Genomic DNA, 16,633 nt, shown 5'->3' with positions numbered 1-16,633 from the left:
GGGTGATTTAGTGCACTATAAACTCAATATGAGTCAACAGTGTGAGCAGCCAAAAAAAAAAAAACCTAATGAAATTTTGTGCTGCAATGAAAAACATAGCTTCTAAGAATAAGGTGACAATTTCTCTGTACTCTGCTTTGGTCAGAGCAAATCTAGAGTATTTTGTTCAGTTCTAGGTGCCACCATTTAATTTTTGTTGTTGTTGAGTTGTTTTTCAGTTGTATCTGATTTTTTATAACCCCATTTGGGGTTTTCTTAGCAAAGATCATAGAGTGATTTGCCATTTCCTTCTGTAGCTCATTTTACAGATGAAGAAACTGAGACAAACAGGGTTAAAAGACCTGCCCGGGGCCATGTAGCTATTAAGTGTCTGAGGCCAGATTTGAACTCTAGGAAGATGAGTCTTCCTGACTCACGGCCCAACACTCTATCTATCCACTGTGCTACCTAGCTGCTCACCATTTAGTTAGTACTTTAATAATCCAGAGCCAAGGAAGTACAGGCCAAGACCTAGCTAAACTTTCCCAATATTCCCCTCCAAACAACTTTAAAATAACTCCTCAAGGGGCAGCTAGGTGGCGCAGTGGATAGAGCACCGGCCCTGGAGTCAGGAGTACCTGAGTTCAAATCAGGCCTCAGACACTTAACACTTACTAGCTGTGTGACCCTGGGCAAGTCACTTAACCCCAATTGCCTCACTTAGAAAAAAAATAACTCCTCAAATCAAATTTTGGAGCATCAAAGCCAATAAAAGATCAGAATGAGACATTTTCCCAGCCTAAAACAACTTAGCAGGTCAGTAAGACAGATCTGTAAAAGGGGGGAGAGAGGAAACATGGCCGTATTTTAGAATTGGGCAAGTGAAGGCTAATGACTCCATGAGACTTACAAAAACAATTTTAAAAAGTCAAAAGGATGAAAAAAATAGAAGAAAATGTGAAATATCTCCCTGGGAAAACAACTGACCTGGAAAATAGATTGAGGAGAGATAATTTTAAAATTACTAGATTGCCTGAAAGACAAGATTAAAAAAAAAAAAGAGCCTAGATATCATGCTTCAAGAAATTATCAAGAAAAATTGAACTGATATCTTAGATCCAGAAAATAAAACAGAAATTGAAAGAATGCACTGAATACCTCCTGAAAGAGATCCCAAAGTCAAAACTCACAGGAATATTATAGTCAGATTCCAGAGCTCCCAGGTCAAGGAGAAAATATTGATAGCAGCCAGAAAGAAACAATTCAAATATAGTGGAGCTACATTCAGGATCACACAAGACTTAGCAGCTTTCATTGTAAGGAGCAGAGGGCTTGGAATATGATATTCCAGAAGGCAAAAGAGCTAGGATTACAACCAAGAATAACCTACCCAGCAAAACTGAGTATAATCCTTCTGAGGAAAAAAATTGATTTAACGAAATAGAGAACTTCCAAACATTCCTGATGAAAAGACCAGAGCTGAATAGAAAATTTGACTTTCAAATACAAGACCAAAGAGAAGCATAAAAAGGTAAACATGAAAAGAGTAACCATAAGGGGCTCAAGGAAGTTAAATTGTTTGCATCCCTAAAAAAAACAAACAAATAAATAGATGAATGAATGAATGAATGAATAATCTGGAGCACAGCCAGAGGAGGATAGCCAAGATGATGAAGGTCCCCAAGGCCAAGCTATATGAGGATCAGTTGAAGAAGCTGAGGGTGTTTAAACTAGCAAAAAGGAAAACTGGGATTGAGGGTAGAGAACATGATATAGCTGTTTTTAAATATATAATGGAAAATGATGGCTTTTAAAAAAAATTTGAAGGACTGTCATGTGGAAGAGGAATAAAACTTATTCTGTTTATTCCAAGTGGGAAGAACCAGAAGCAAGGAGAGAAAGTTCCAAAGAGGAAAATTATAGACTTGACTATGGATGACCCAACTATTCTCAATACAATGATCTAAGACAATCCAAAGGACTAATTATGAAGCATACTATCCACTATCCACTTCCAAAGAAAGAACCGATATTTATTGAACACAGACTGAAGCATGCTATTTTTTTCTTTTATTCAAATTTCCTTCTACAAAATGACTAATATGGTAATGTTTTACAAATTGCAAATGTATAAGTCACATCTGGTTACTTACCACCTCAGGGAGGGAGAAGGGAAGGGAGGGAAGGAGGGATAAAATTGGGAAATCAAAAGTTAAATGAAAATGTTTATTATTAGAAAAAAAAAGAAAATTGCCATTTGTAAATTGTCAAACATAAAGTCAGTAATTACTGCTCCCCCCATTGAACATCCCCTCTCAAATTCAGGCTCTTCAATTAAATTTCCCCCCACTATCAACCTATACAAATATCTCCCTTCTTTGAATTTCTACACTCAAAACATACAGTTTAGCATTCAATTATCTGCTCCCTTGTATTGTTCAATAATTGTCTCATGTGACATTATCTGATCTCTCCAATGAGCCTATATACTTCTTAATGGCAGGAATCATGTTTTATACATGTGCTGGACATATCAAAGGTGTTCTATAAATACATGATCATCAAGGAGAATGAATGAATGAAGCATTTATTAATCTTACTATGTGCAAAGCACTGTGCTAAGTGCTGGAAATACAAATAAAAAAAGACATTCCCTACTGCCAAGAAGCTCACATTCTAGTAGGAGAGACAACACATAGGGAAGGTTTAGGTCGCAAGTCAGAGAGTACAGCAGCAGTGCAGATGGTCATGTATCTTCTTTAATGTCATTTCTGCTGATAAAATCATATCAATTTCTGATGTTGAACCATTTGATAGAGCCAGGGATTTCAGTGACAAGAACTTTATTTTCTGGTCCTTCAGCAGAATTGCCAGGCTTCATCTCCACAGGGTTCGTTTCCCAGGATGATGGCTGAGGGAACTGAGGGAGGGAAAGGAAAGGGAATAAGCATTTATTAAGTATCTACTATGTGCCAAGCACTATGCTAGATGCTTTTTGCAAATATTATCTTGCTTGATCCTCACAACAACCCTGGGAGGTAGGTGCTATTATTATTGTCATTTTATAGTTGAGTAAATTGAGGCAAGCAGAAATCAAGCAACCTACCCAGAGTTATACAGCTAAAAAGTTCTAAGTCTGGATTTGAACTCAGGTCTTCGTGACTCTAGACCCAATATTCTATTGACTGTACCACCAGCTATTGCTGAGCTATAAGGATTGCTATTCCCAAAGCTCTTGTGTTCAGTGTCCTGAGTTATCTACATGAAGGTCTGAGGTGGGGATGGTAGTGAAGGAGGTGGTAGTGGTTTGACTTACCTGACTCATATGGCCTCTTGTCTCTTCCTCAGGGAACACATAGTTAATAATAATGCACATTCAAAATTCACTACTTTAGGGTTACAAAGCATACATTTATATCCTGAAAAGAGAAATTAAAGGTATTATCATTCTCATTTACAAATGAGGAAACAGATACCCAACATCATAGAGCTAATAACTGCTAGAGCTAAATCCGGAGCCCAGGTCCCCTGTCTCAAGTCCATTGCTTTTTTCTGAGCAGCAAGAAGTGAGTTGAGTTCTAAATTCCCACTTTGACTTTCCAAAAGCTATGTATCCAGGGCGATGGCCAATTTGTTTTTTAAAGAAATACATAAGAAAAAGCAGCTGTCGGGACCTTTTTAAAGGTGTGAAAGATGTCCTCAAGTGCTTAAATTAAAATATTTTAGAATGTCTCCAGGCCCAAAATAAGCCCTGTCACAGTTCTGACTGAATGCCATCTCCATTTTCTTTTGTATTGTGTACCTTTCTTTTCTCAAACAGCATTTTACCTTTGGATTTAGATTCTCAGTAGGGAAGAACAATGTTTTGGTTACCATTTTTTTAAGGGAATTAAAAAAGAATGACCAACCTAACAAATTATTTTAAAAGGATAGTTTTGAGGCTACTAACAATGATAACTCCATATGATACAGCAGAAGCAGAGAACTTGGGTTTGAATCCTGGATTGACCACTTAGTACCCATATGTCCTTAGGCAAATCACTGAACCTCTTTGGGCCTCAGTTTCCTCCCTTGTAAAATAAAGGTGTTGGACTGGAAGACCTCTAAGGTTCTTTCTGGTTTTAAATCTTTCAATAAAGGCAGTTTAAAGTTTACAAAATGTTTTATTTACATTATATCATTTGATTCTCATCACAATCCTATAAGGTTTTGGTTTTGGGTTTTTGGGGTTTTTTTGCGGGGCAATGGGGGTTAAGTGACTTGCCCAGGGTCACACAGCTAGTAAGTATCAAGTGTCTGAGGCTGGATTTGAACTCAGGTATTCCTGAATCCAGGGCTGGTGCTTTATCCACTGCGCCACCTAGCTTCCCCACCTATAAGGTTTTATTATCCCCATTTCATAATTAAGGAAATGGAGGTTAAATGACTCACCCAGGATCTCACGGCTAATATGTACTTGAAGCAGGATTTTTAACCTAGATCTTCCTAAGTACAGCCTTTATCCACTAAACCAGAGCTTCTTAAACTTTTCCCAATCCAAACCCCTTTTTGCCCAAGTAGTTTTTACACAACACCAGATATATAGGTACATAAAATAGGTATACATAACCTTTTATTGCTTCCAAATTTTTCGCAACCCCCACATTCAGTTACATGACCCCATATGGGGTCACAACCCATAGTTTGGTGTATTTTTTTCACTTTCTTTCATATTTTTCTTTTATTCGTTTTCTTATACAAAGTTAGTAATATAGTAATATTTTACATAATTGCACATGTACAACCTATATCTGATTGTTTACCACCTCAGGGAGGGAGGAAGAAAGGAAGAGAAGGAAGGATAGAATTTGGAACTCAAAACTTTAAGTTAAAATGTTTATTATTATTAAAAAAAAAAAAGCAATCACCTACCCAGCAAAACTGAGTGTAATCCTTCAGGAAGAAAATGAATGTTTAATGAAATAGAGGACTTTCAAGTATTCTTGATGAAAAGATCAGAGCAAAATAGAAAATTTGACTTGCAAATGCAAGACTCAAGAGAAGCATAAAAGAGAAACCCTAAGGGATTCAGTAAGGTTAAACTATTTACATTCCTATGTAGGAAAATGATACTTGTAACTACTAATAACTTCATCATTATTAGAGTAGTTAGAAAGAGTATGAATAGACAGAGGTAACAGGTGTAAACTGACTATGATGGGATGAAATCCAGAAGAAATAAAATGAAGAGGTGAGAAAGAGAAATGCACTGGGAGAAGGGAGAAGGGAGAAGGGAGAGGTAGAAAGAAGGAAATTATTTCACATAAAAGAGGCATGAAATAGTTTTTATCCTAGAGGGAAAGATGCTGGGTGGTGTAGGGCAATGCTTGAAACTTGCTCTTAGTGGAATTGGCTGAAAAATAAATAACATGCTCACTCAGTTGTGTATAGAAATCTTTTTTTAATTTTTTTTTTTTGCAGGGCAATGGGGGTTAAGTGACTTGCCCAGGGTCACACAGCTAGTAAGTGTCAAGTGTCTGAGGCCAGATTTGAACTCAGGTACTCCTGAATCCAGGGCCAGTGCTTTATCCACTGTGCCACCTAGCCGCCACCTAGAAATCTATTTTAACATATAGGGAAGTAGGAGAGGAGAAAGATAAGAGAATGTGGGAGCTCATATAAGGGAAAGCGAATTAGGGGAGTCAATGGTCAAAAGCAATACACTGTTGAGGAAGAAAAGGATAAAAGGAGAGAGAAAGAAGGATAAACAGGGAAAATAGGATGGAGGGAAATAGACAGTTAATAATCATAAGTGTGAATGTGACAACCCATAGTTTAAGAAGCTTTGCACTAAGCCACTCTGACACTAATGTCTAGGAGAGGTATCTATTATTGACCCTCTGTTATTATAAATGAAAAGGGAAAAGAAAAAATACCAATACCAAATACTAATACCAAAAATACCAATTCCAATACCAAATCCCCACTGAAACGATGGATCTGAGGTAACAATGACCATAAGGTGGCCCCATTCTCAATTGATGACAAGGGGCAAGAATCCCTCTATAAGGTAATTATCATGTTGTAGGCCATAGAAGAATGTATCTAGATGGTTCAGTGGATAGAGCTCTGGGCCTGGAGTCAGGAAAACCTGAGTTCAAATCTGACTTCAGACATTTAGTAGCTGTGCAACTCTGGGCAAGTCACAACCTCTGTTTGCCTTAATCTACTGGAGAAGGAAATGGCAAACCACTCCAATATCTTTACCACGAAAACCCAATGGCCAGTATTGGCATGCTATGGCCCACAGGGACATGAAGAGTGGGACATGACTAAATAGCAACAAGACAATAGAAAAGCAATTTATTTCCCTTTTTGTTTTCATGTTAGTCTTTAAGTGTTTTCCCTGTATACAGTTAATTTGTTTAAAATTGGCCAGAATGTCCAATCATTTGTTAATACTCATTAGCCCTCTGGCTAGTCTCTCAGATTGTTAGTCAAACTCAATTTAGAAAAGACCAACTGTTTCATTGTAAGTCTCAGTGTGGAAAAGGACAGAAAGTAATTTTATTCATCTGAACATGGGTCCCCAGTGAGATCTTTTAAGATGAATCCAACATAGATTTTTACTTGGCATTATCTAAACTCTAATGGACCATATCCTACTTGTGAGAATGAAGTAATCCAAAGCACAAGTGAGGCATTTTTGCAAAATATATTAACACTTTCATTCCTCTATCCACCACAACAAAAACAATGGAATACCTTTGTAGGAAGGTCTGAGCAATCATTCAGACTGAAAATAGGCTAAGTAAACAATTCCCAGATGAAAGCTGGTCATTTTTTGAGATGTAGTCTTTGAATGCTTAACTGAAAAATTTAATACAGTCTCTCTCAATGACTTTTTTTTATCTAGAGTGGTTTATTCAGGAATAAAGGGATATAACCATTTAGATTTGTCGGAATGCCTTGAACTGTTATACCCCCAAAGATTATTAATTTAGTAGAATCACACAAAAGTTAGCCCTTTGCCTTTTTTGTCCAAGAATATCTTAGATCTCTTCACCTATTGGAATGCAGATTAAAAATATACTTTAAAAAGTAGTTACTAACAAGTTAGCTTTAGTGTTTTTCCATCTTCCGAGAATAGTTTTGTTCGTACTAAATTTGAATAGACAGTGCTCTTAGTAACAAAGATTCAAATAGATCAGTGACTCACAGTTCTCTGTGTATATATATATATATATATATATATATTATGTGCTTATATGTGAGAGCAAGAGAGAGAAACAAACAGAAATCACATACTAGCAAATTCAAAAATCAAGAGTTAAATCAATTGTATAAGTGCTCATTTGTGAAGCAACACATTTAAGAAGTTCTCATTTAGCAAACCTCAATTTCAAATCACAGATTAAATATTGGAATGTCTTATAAAAATTTATTTTCCATAAAGATAAAGTAAATGTGCTCCATTATGTACTCCATAGTATGACTAAATGAAAACTTATTAGTATTTGGAGACAAATACAATAATTTCTAAGTATTGTTTTACATGTAATTGCATTTGAAATTCTGATGCATACATTACACATAAGATAGGCAATGGTACTAGACCTGAAATTGGTATAGGGAATTTCCTGACTCAGTCAATGCTGGTGAGCACCTTCTCTGCAACTTATTACCTTAGAGAGTTGACTAGAACCCTGAGAAAGTTAAGTGACTTGCCCAGGTTCACATTGTCAATATGTGTCAGCCCCAGAACTTGAACTCAGGTCCTCCTGCCTTTAAGGCCACATTTCTATCTACCATGCCAGGTTATCTCTTTTTTTTTTTTTTTGCGGGGCAATAGGGGTTAAGTGACTTGCCCAGGGTCACACAGCTAATAAGTGTCAAGTGTCTGAGGCTGGATTTGAACTCAGGTACTCCTGAATCCAGGGCCGGTGCTTTACCACAGCGCCACCTAGCCGCCCCAAATGTTAATTCTACAGATTAAATTTTTTTTTTTTTTTTTTTTTTTTGGTGTAAGGCAATTGGGGTTAAGTGATTTGCCCCGGGTCACACAGCTAGTAAGTGTTAACTGTCTGAGACTGGATTTGAACTCAGGTACTCCTGACTCCAGAGCCGGTGCTCTATCCACTGTGCCACCTAGCTGCCCCCCATGCCAGGTTATCTCTTATATATTATCGATGTAGTAGAGGGAGGAAAAAGCGCATCAAAATATTTAAAATATCTTACATTCTGAAGAAAAAGGACTAGATTAGTACTTTCTACAGTATTTTTTTGGTTTCGTAGTATTTTTCTTTTGCAATATTTAAGCTATATTACCAAGAACTTTTAAAATCACAGAACCACAGAGTTAGAATGAACATTTGAGGTCACAACACAACTTCTTATCCAGTGCAAAGATTCCTTCTGTAAGCATCCCTTTGACAAGTCAACTCATTTAATGCTTTAAGATTTCCAGTGACAATAAATTCTCCACTTCTAGAAGCAGAGCTTTCCATTTTTAAAGGCAATTTTAGTTACTTTTTTAGGCAGTTTTAATTAAAAGGCAGTTCTAATTATTTGTAACATCTATTCACTAGTCCTATCATTTGCCTTCTGGAACAATTTAATTCCATTTATATTTATTAATTAATAAACAAATAATAAATGGCTATTGAAATGAATTGAATTTGAGCAATATAGAATAAGTCACAGAATATCACATTTGGATGTAACCTCAGAAATTATAGATACTTTGTATTGACCAAAAATACCTTCTATAGCATCCCCAAATAGTAATTGTCCAGCCTCTGATTCAAGAGGTATAATTTACTGCCTCCTATTCTAGGTTCAAGATGCTAATTTTCAGAGGCTTACGTGACCATTCTCTCTTCATTCCCTATCATTTAGTAGCAAATGCTTTTTATGGAACTTTTTTTTTTCACAATGAGGGTTAAGTGACTTGCCCAGGGTCACACAGCTAGTAAATGTCAAGTGTCTGAGTTCAAATTTGAACTCAGGTCCCCCTGAATCCAGGGCCGGTGCTTTATCTACTGCACCACCTAACTGCCCCACAAATGCATTTTTTGCGTGTGCTTTGAATAGAATTTTATTTTCCAAAATATATGTAAAAACAAATTTTAACATCAATTTTTTAAAACTTTGTGTTCCAACTTCTCTTCTTCTCTCCATTCCCACCCCCCACCCACAAGAACTCAAGTGGGTCATTATGTGGTTTGTCAGCAGACCAAAAGAAATAAAAAGACAAACCACATGAAAAATTTACATATCCTAGAAAAATTTATTGAAAGCTATAGAACAGTCAGCTGGGTTTTGGTAAAAGATCAAAAGCTAAGAATACAGTTGCTATGGTTCTCTCAGATGTTTACAGATATGTCCTTATCTGGTTCTATAGATTGAATCTTATGTCAACAATTTGCAGTCACACAAGCATCAGCCCTGCAGCTTAAGCTATGAGATGGAAGCACCACAAAAGGATAATATGATTTTCTCCATTTTTTTATCCCTGAAAAAGTCCCATCTCTGTCATATGTTGGTGAAGATTCTTCAGTGTCCCTGCTTCTCAAGAGTCCTAGGCAAAAAAAAAAAAAAAAAGTCCTAGGCCACAAGAGTAAGCAATATTTTGGATTGGAATGTTGGATCCTTAACTTTAAGGTCTTTTGGGTGGAGTCGATGTGACCTTTTAACTTATCTATTTTTAGAAATGAGCAGGTCATAAAATGATTCCCTTTCTTGTCCAAATATTTATTATCACAGGGTTATAACTCTGGGGGTGTTTGGAAAAGGAAGAGCCTCATGACTCAGGAATGCAAAGGTAGCAAAAAGCCAAAAAAAAAAAAAAAAAAGGAAAAGGAAGAGAAAAGCAGAAGTGTCAAGGGATCTATAAACATTGTCTGTCAATTGCATATATACATTATTTAACTCAATTCACCTAAGCCAACCTCCAAACTTTAAAATGTGTTATATTGGTGTCGTAAATAGGTTAATCATTCCCTCTGAGTTTTTGTTCAGTCCTTCATTTTTTGGAGGATTTGCATTTATGAGATGGGCCAAATCAGATATATGATCCAGATCCAGAACTACATCTCTTAAGCCAACTCATTCCATTTTTTAGTAACTCTAGTTGTTTTGAAGTATTTCCATACATTGTGGGGCAGCTAGAGTATTGGGCCTGGGACCAAGAAGACTCATCTATCTGAGTTAAAATCCGGTCTCAGATACTTCCTAGCTGTATGACACTGGGTAAATCACTTAATCCTATTGCCTCAGTTTTATCATCTGTAAAAATGATCTGGAGAAAGAAACAGCAAGCTATTCCAGTATATTTGCCAAAAACAAAAACAAAACAAAGAATCCCAAAACCCATCCAACCCAAATGGAGTCACAAAGAGTCAGACATAACTGAAAAATGATTAAACAACAATATACATGAAGCCCAAAATTTGTCTCATCAACTTTAATCCACCGTTCTTCATTTGATCTTCTAGGGAGAAATAGGATAAGCCTAATCACTCCTGAGACAGCTATTAAAAATTTGAAGACTGATACTATATACTCCCCTAAGTTCTCTCTTCTCCAACCCAAGCATCTCTACTTCTATAAACAGATGCTTATACAAAATGCTCACCAAACCTCTTACCATCCCAGTCACCTTTGTTTAGATGTAGAAACAATTGCTCCTAAAATGTGGTACCAGAACTGTGGTTCTGACCAAGGCAGAGAATAGGAGAACTATTCTTCTTTCTTTCTGGCACCATCCCTCTCAATACAGCCTAATATTACCTTAACTTTTTTGGCTGCCATGTCAAACTGTTAATTTATCTTATGTCTACTGTACACTAAAACTCTCATATATTTTTCACAGGAACTATTATCTGGCCATGCCTCTCTCCTATCCAGCACTTGTTTGGAACCCAAGTTATAGAACTTTAACATTTATCCCTATTAAATTTTCATCTGATGGATTCAGTTCATTATTCTAGCCTCTTGAGATATTTTTGGATCCTGGCTGTCATCCAGTGTAGTAGCTATTCCTCTCAGCTTCATGTCATCTGTGGGTTTAACAAGTCTTCCTTCTATGTTTTCATCCAAGTCATTAATAAAAATGTTGAATAGGAAAGTACAAATAGATCCCTAGGGCACTCCACTAAAGACCTCTCTTAGAGTTGACATCAGCCAATTAATGACTATTTTATGGGTCTGTTCATTCAATCAATTCTAAATTGATGTAACTGTGCTATCATCCATTTCTCTGTGGGGATTAAATGAGACTTTTTTTTAAGTGCTCTGCTAAAATCCAGGCTTACTAAGAAAGTCAGGCATATACAGTAAAAAGATTGTTGGACTTGGAGTCAAAGGACCTGGATTCGAATTCCAGTTTTCCTACTAACTAAATATGTGACTTTGGCCAAATTGCATAATATCTCTGGGTCCCAGCTTTTTAATTTGTAAAATGATAAGATGATACTTGAGGTCCTTTTCTTTTCTTTTTTAAAGGGCAGGAGTAGAATTCATTACACACACAAAAAAGCAGGAATAGTAATCATGATCTCAGACAAAGTTAAAGTCAAAATAGACTTAATCAAAAGAGAAAAATAGAGAAATTATATTATGTGTCAGCAATAGTAGTCAATATTGTTTTAGACCATTTAAAATAACTAGACAGTACAAATTATATAAGTGTACACTTACCAAAACAGACACAGGAAGTATTCGAACACAAACACAAACCACTTTTTCTACAAATAAACTCAGATCCAAAAAAATGAAATAATATGTATTGTTCATTGGTAGGTAAAGCCAATACAATTTTTTTAAATGACAATTTTACCTTCCCAAACTACAGACTCAATGGCAACCTACCAAAACCCCATTTTAACGAGTTAGAAAAAATAACAAAGTTCATTTGGAAGAATAAAAGATTAGGAACCCCAAAGAAACCAGGAAAAAGAATGTAAAGGAAATAGTTTCAGCAGTATCAGACCTCAAAGTATATTATAAGGTGAGCACATGTTTGAAGTGTAAAATGAATAATTTCAATTATTTTAAATTAATTTTTTTCTTGTATAAATAAAACCTATGTAGCCAGGAATAGAAGGAATGCACAAAATTGGGGGTGGGCTGGGACTTTATTTTTTAAATGTTTTTTTCCATCTAATAATATTTTATTCTTTCTTTCTTTCTTTTTGTTTTGTTTTGTTTTTAGTGAAGCAATTGGGGTTAAGTGACTTGCCGAGGGTCACACAGCTAGTTAAGTGTTAAGTGTCTGAGGCTGAATTTGAACTCAGGTACTCCTGATTCCAGGGCCGGTGCTCTATCCACTGCACCACCTAGATGCCCCCTTTTCTTTCTTTTTTAGTGAGGCAATTGGGATTAAGTGACTTGCCCAGGGTCACACAGCTAGTAAGTGTTAAGTGTCTGAGGCCAGATTTGAACCCAGGTACTCCTGACTCCAGGGCTGGTGCTCTATCCACTCTATCCTAGCTGCCCCCTATTCTTTTTTCCAATTACATGTACAGATAATTTTCAACATTCATTTTTGTAAGATTTTGAATTCTCTTCCTTCCCCCCTAGACAAGACCGTGAACAATCAGATAGAGGTTATGTATATACTATCATATTGAACACATTTCTACATTTAGTCACGTTGTGAAAGAAGAATCAGAACAAAAGGGAAAAACCACAAGAAAGAAAAAAAAAGTGAAAATAGTATGCTTCAATCTGCATTCAGACTCCATAGTTCTTTTCCTGTGTGTGGAGAACATTTTCCATCATGAGTCATTTGGAATTGCCTTGGATCATTGTATTGCTGAGAAAAGCCAAGTCTATCATGGTTGATCATTGCACAATGTTGCTATCACTGTGTATGTTTTCCCGGTTCTACTCACTTCACTCAACATCAATTCATGTAAGTCTTTCCAGGTTTTTCTGAAATCTGCCTGCTCATCTTTTTTTTTTTTTTTTTGGTGAGGCAATTTTGGGTTAAGTGACTTGCCCAGAGTCACACAGCTAGTAAGTGTCAATCATCTGAGGCCAGATTTGAACTCAGGTACTCTTGACTCCAGGGCCAGTGCTCTATCCACTGCACCACCTAGCTGCCTCTGCTCATCATTTTTTACAGCACAATAGCATTCCATTTTATTCATATACCACAACTTGTTCAGTCATTCCCCAATTAATGGTCATCCCCTCCATTTCCAACTTTTTGCCACCCCAAAAAGAGCTGCTATAAATATTTTGTATATGTGGGGTCCTTTCCCCTTTTTTATGATCTCTGTGATATAGACCTAGAAGTGGTATTGCTGAGTCAAAGGGTATGCAGAGGGGGCAGCTAGGTGGCGCAGTGGACAAAGCACTGGCCTTGGATTCAGGAGGACCTGAGTTCAAATCCAGCCTCAGACACTTGACACTTAACTAGCTGTGTGACCCTGGGTAAGTCACTTAACCCTCATTGCCCTGCAAAAAACAAAACAAAAACAAAGGGTATGCAGAGTTTTATAAGCCCTTTGGGCATAGTTCCAAATTTTTCTCCAGAATTGTTGTATCATATTTTTCCCATTTGGTTCCTATATTTCTTTCCTCCACCCCAGTTTATGTATACTTTTCATATATACCATATCAACCCTTATATCTATCTTATTCCTCTTGAATAAGGTCTCCCCTTTTACAGCCATATTCCATTCATAAGTTTCATTATGCAAAGTATCAGTGATACCTATGAGCTCAAAATTCGTCTTCTTCCATTATAGTGTTTAATTCACTTTGCACAATTATATATAGATGTTTAAAGAGAAGGGTTTATTACTGGCTTTCTTCTTCCATATGATCTTTAAATTTACTGATCCTCTCTTCTGTTTTATTTCTTCTTGTACTGTACCTCTTACCCTTTAGAGTTCTAGACAGCATATCTAGTGGTATACTTCTCCATTTCTACCTCTACTCTTTTTCAGTTTAAAGTCCATCTTGATCAAATTCAGGAAGACCCAAGGCAAATATCTTTTTCCAGCCCTTGTTGGTAAAACTTACATTTCTTTTTAATGGAGGTGATCAAGGAAGTCTCCCTGATCTGTTGGATACTAAGCTATTTCCATAGTAACATGCTCTCGATCATTGCTAAATGACTTGTGTTTTCAGATGATGCAATATTTCTTGGTCCATTTCAGCTCTAGTCCCTTCTAACTGTTAGTTCAGGCCTACTAATGTCAATTTTTTAATCTATTTTCACCCACTCATTTCTCTCCATATTATACTATCCTAGTGAAGTAAAATTATTTTTATCTCTAAAGTCCCTTCCAGGTCCAACTTGTGATTTTCTATGTTCTCAGGGGATAAACTTATGGATAGCTAGGCATTATTTCAGAGTCATAGGCAGAATGATCAGGGCTTTCCAACAGGGTGTCATAATTTAGAGGATGATAACATTTGTGCTTTTTTAGAAGTAGAAAAAATTAATGGGTTAAGTGGTTAGCTAAAATTAAGGAGAGGGGAGAGACACAGTTTCCCCCTATTCGGGGTCCTCCAGCCACTATCCTTATGCCTTGCTAGTCCTATGCCATGGAATGACTTACGAGGACCTCAGCTACCACCTCTGTCTCATTATCATTTTCTCATCACATCTCAGCACCAAGGGAATTTACTCCCTGTGAGAATTGAAGCGCTACCCCTGCTGAGAAAGACATTGTGGGAACCAGGGCAGCTCCACCCTGAGGAGAAAGCATGTGACTTTGTGTCCAGAAGGTTAGATTGGCATCTGGAAATTACTGCCTGTTTGTTCTGTCAATCAGTGCTACCAACCAATTAGCTTGGAGATGTCTGTGAGGACAGCCTGGCTTCTGGTGTCAGAGGCTGCTTCTGGGAAAAGCCGCTGAGAAGTGGGTCCCTTTTGGTTCCATACTTTGGCATGGTTGGGGACTTCATGTGGGCTCCTAGGAAAGGAAGGTTTTTTTTCTCTCTGGCTATACCGAATAGATCTAAGCTAGGATTTTCCATGCTATAAGGAATCTGTTTCCCTCACTTGCTCTCTTCACTAACTTCTAATATACTTTAATAAAAACTTAAAAGGCTAAACTCTTGCTAAAGCTTCTAATTTAAGGTGACCACTCATTAGATTTTAGACATCACAGCTAGACTTTTAGACCTTACATTCCCTGAATCTCCCTACTGCCATATACTTTACCTGTCATTATACCTTCTCCTCAGGGTTGGAGGTGGATGGAAATTATCTGCTGTACCACAGGCCAGGGCCAGACTCTCCAGGAAGGACTGTCACTCCTTCTGCACAATTACATCCAACCAGAATAGATTATCCAGAGTGTACTTTTACCAAACTGTAGGACCAGGAGTAGGAATTATGACATGCCTTCACAGAGGACACAAGGGACAGTGGCAACACAAGCTATTCACCTGTGAGGGAAAAATCCATCCTCTTCTCAATAATTCTCAGGAACTCAGCAGCAAAGTGACAAAGGCTTTATTTCATTCTCATGAGAAGGAGGCACCCTAGTGTGCAGCTAGTGGGTGCCCAGAAAGGGGGCTCGAAGGCCCTGTTTTATATCCTAGTCCCTAACACGAATGGACCCTCCCCTTTTTCATCACTGGTGGGGTTACAATCTACATGCAAAAACTAGCTAATCTGAACGCAGTATTCCCACCCCTCTTCCTTGTATGGGCGAAACTCAGGAGTGGACCTTATACTTCCTTTTATGGACACAACTCTGGAGTGGACCTTATTGGGACCAGGGCTCCTTGAACCATTTGACCTTGCTAACCTGAGGGGGAGGAGGGGATCTGAGACCTTTGTCCTACAAAACAGGTCAGGAGGAGTATGACTGACTGTTATATCCACATTGAGAGGAGACAACTACCCATTTCTCACATCACCCAACCCATCTTTTTTTCTAAAATAATATTTTATTTCCCTCCAATTACATGTAAAGTCAAATTTTAATATTTGTTGTGGTTTTTTTAAGTTTTGTGTGCCAAATTCTATTTCTCCCTTCTTCCCCTCCCCAATCCCTTAGAAGGAAAGCAATCTGATACACATGTGCAATCATGTAAAGCATTTCTACATTAGTCATTTTGTGTGAGAAGACTGAAAGAAGGAAGAAAGAAAGAAAGGAAGGAAGGAAGGAAGGAAGGAAGGAAGGAAGGAAGGAAGGAAGGAAGGAAGGAAGGAAGGAAGGAAGGAAAAAAGAGAGAGAGACAAATAGAATGCTTTAGTTTGTATTCAGACAAAATCAATTCTTTCTCTGAAGGCAGATAACATTTTTCATCATGAGTCCTTTGGGATTGTCTTGATCATTTTCTTTGTATTGCTGAGAATAGCTAAGTCATTCACAGTTCTTCATTGTACAATATTTACTATTACTGTGTATAATGTTTTCCTGGTTCTGCTCACTTCACTTTTTATCAGTTCATGTAAGTCTTTCTAGGTTTTTCTGAAATCATCCTGTTTCCATTTTTAATAGCACAATAATTTTCCATTACAATCATATGTGAGATAAATTATTTCTCTCATATTAATAACCAATCATTAATATAGATTATTATTTATTTATTTCTATTTCCTCATTCAGAAATAAACCCCTATAGGTTATTCAGCCAGTCTTTGAAGGACATTACTGACTTTGCCCCCAAAATTATTCCATCTAGATCATCTTATCTAGTT

The 16,633-nt window shown here is 37.1% G+C and overlaps 1 long non-coding RNA gene across 1 annotated transcript in view; it reads right to left on the bottom strand.

Moving 5' to 3' along the window:
* Positions 1–2,161: 2,161 nt before the first annotated feature.
* LOC122725894 overlaps positions 2,162–16,633 on the bottom strand; it is a 35,097-nt gene continuing 20,625 nt past the window's right edge. Inside the window, exons 2-3 of the long non-coding RNA XR_006352762.1 lie at positions 3,296–3,398; positions 2,162–2,899 (exon numbers count right to left, since the gene is read on the bottom strand). This is a non-coding gene — a long non-coding RNA (uncharacterized LOC122725894). The remainder of the gene's footprint in view (positions 2,900–3,295; positions 3,399–16,633) is intronic.

Source organism: Dromiciops gliroides, chromosome 4 (genome assembly GCF_019393635.1).
Source record: "Dromiciops gliroides isolate mDroGli1 chromosome 4, mDroGli1.pri, whole genome shotgun sequence".
In the NCBI taxonomy this organism is placed as follows: Eukaryota; Metazoa; Chordata; class Mammalia; order Microbiotheria; family Microbiotheriidae; genus Dromiciops; species Dromiciops gliroides.
The sequence above is the reverse complement of the archived record's forward strand: the minus strand, read 5'-3'. Positions and strand labels throughout refer to the sequence as shown.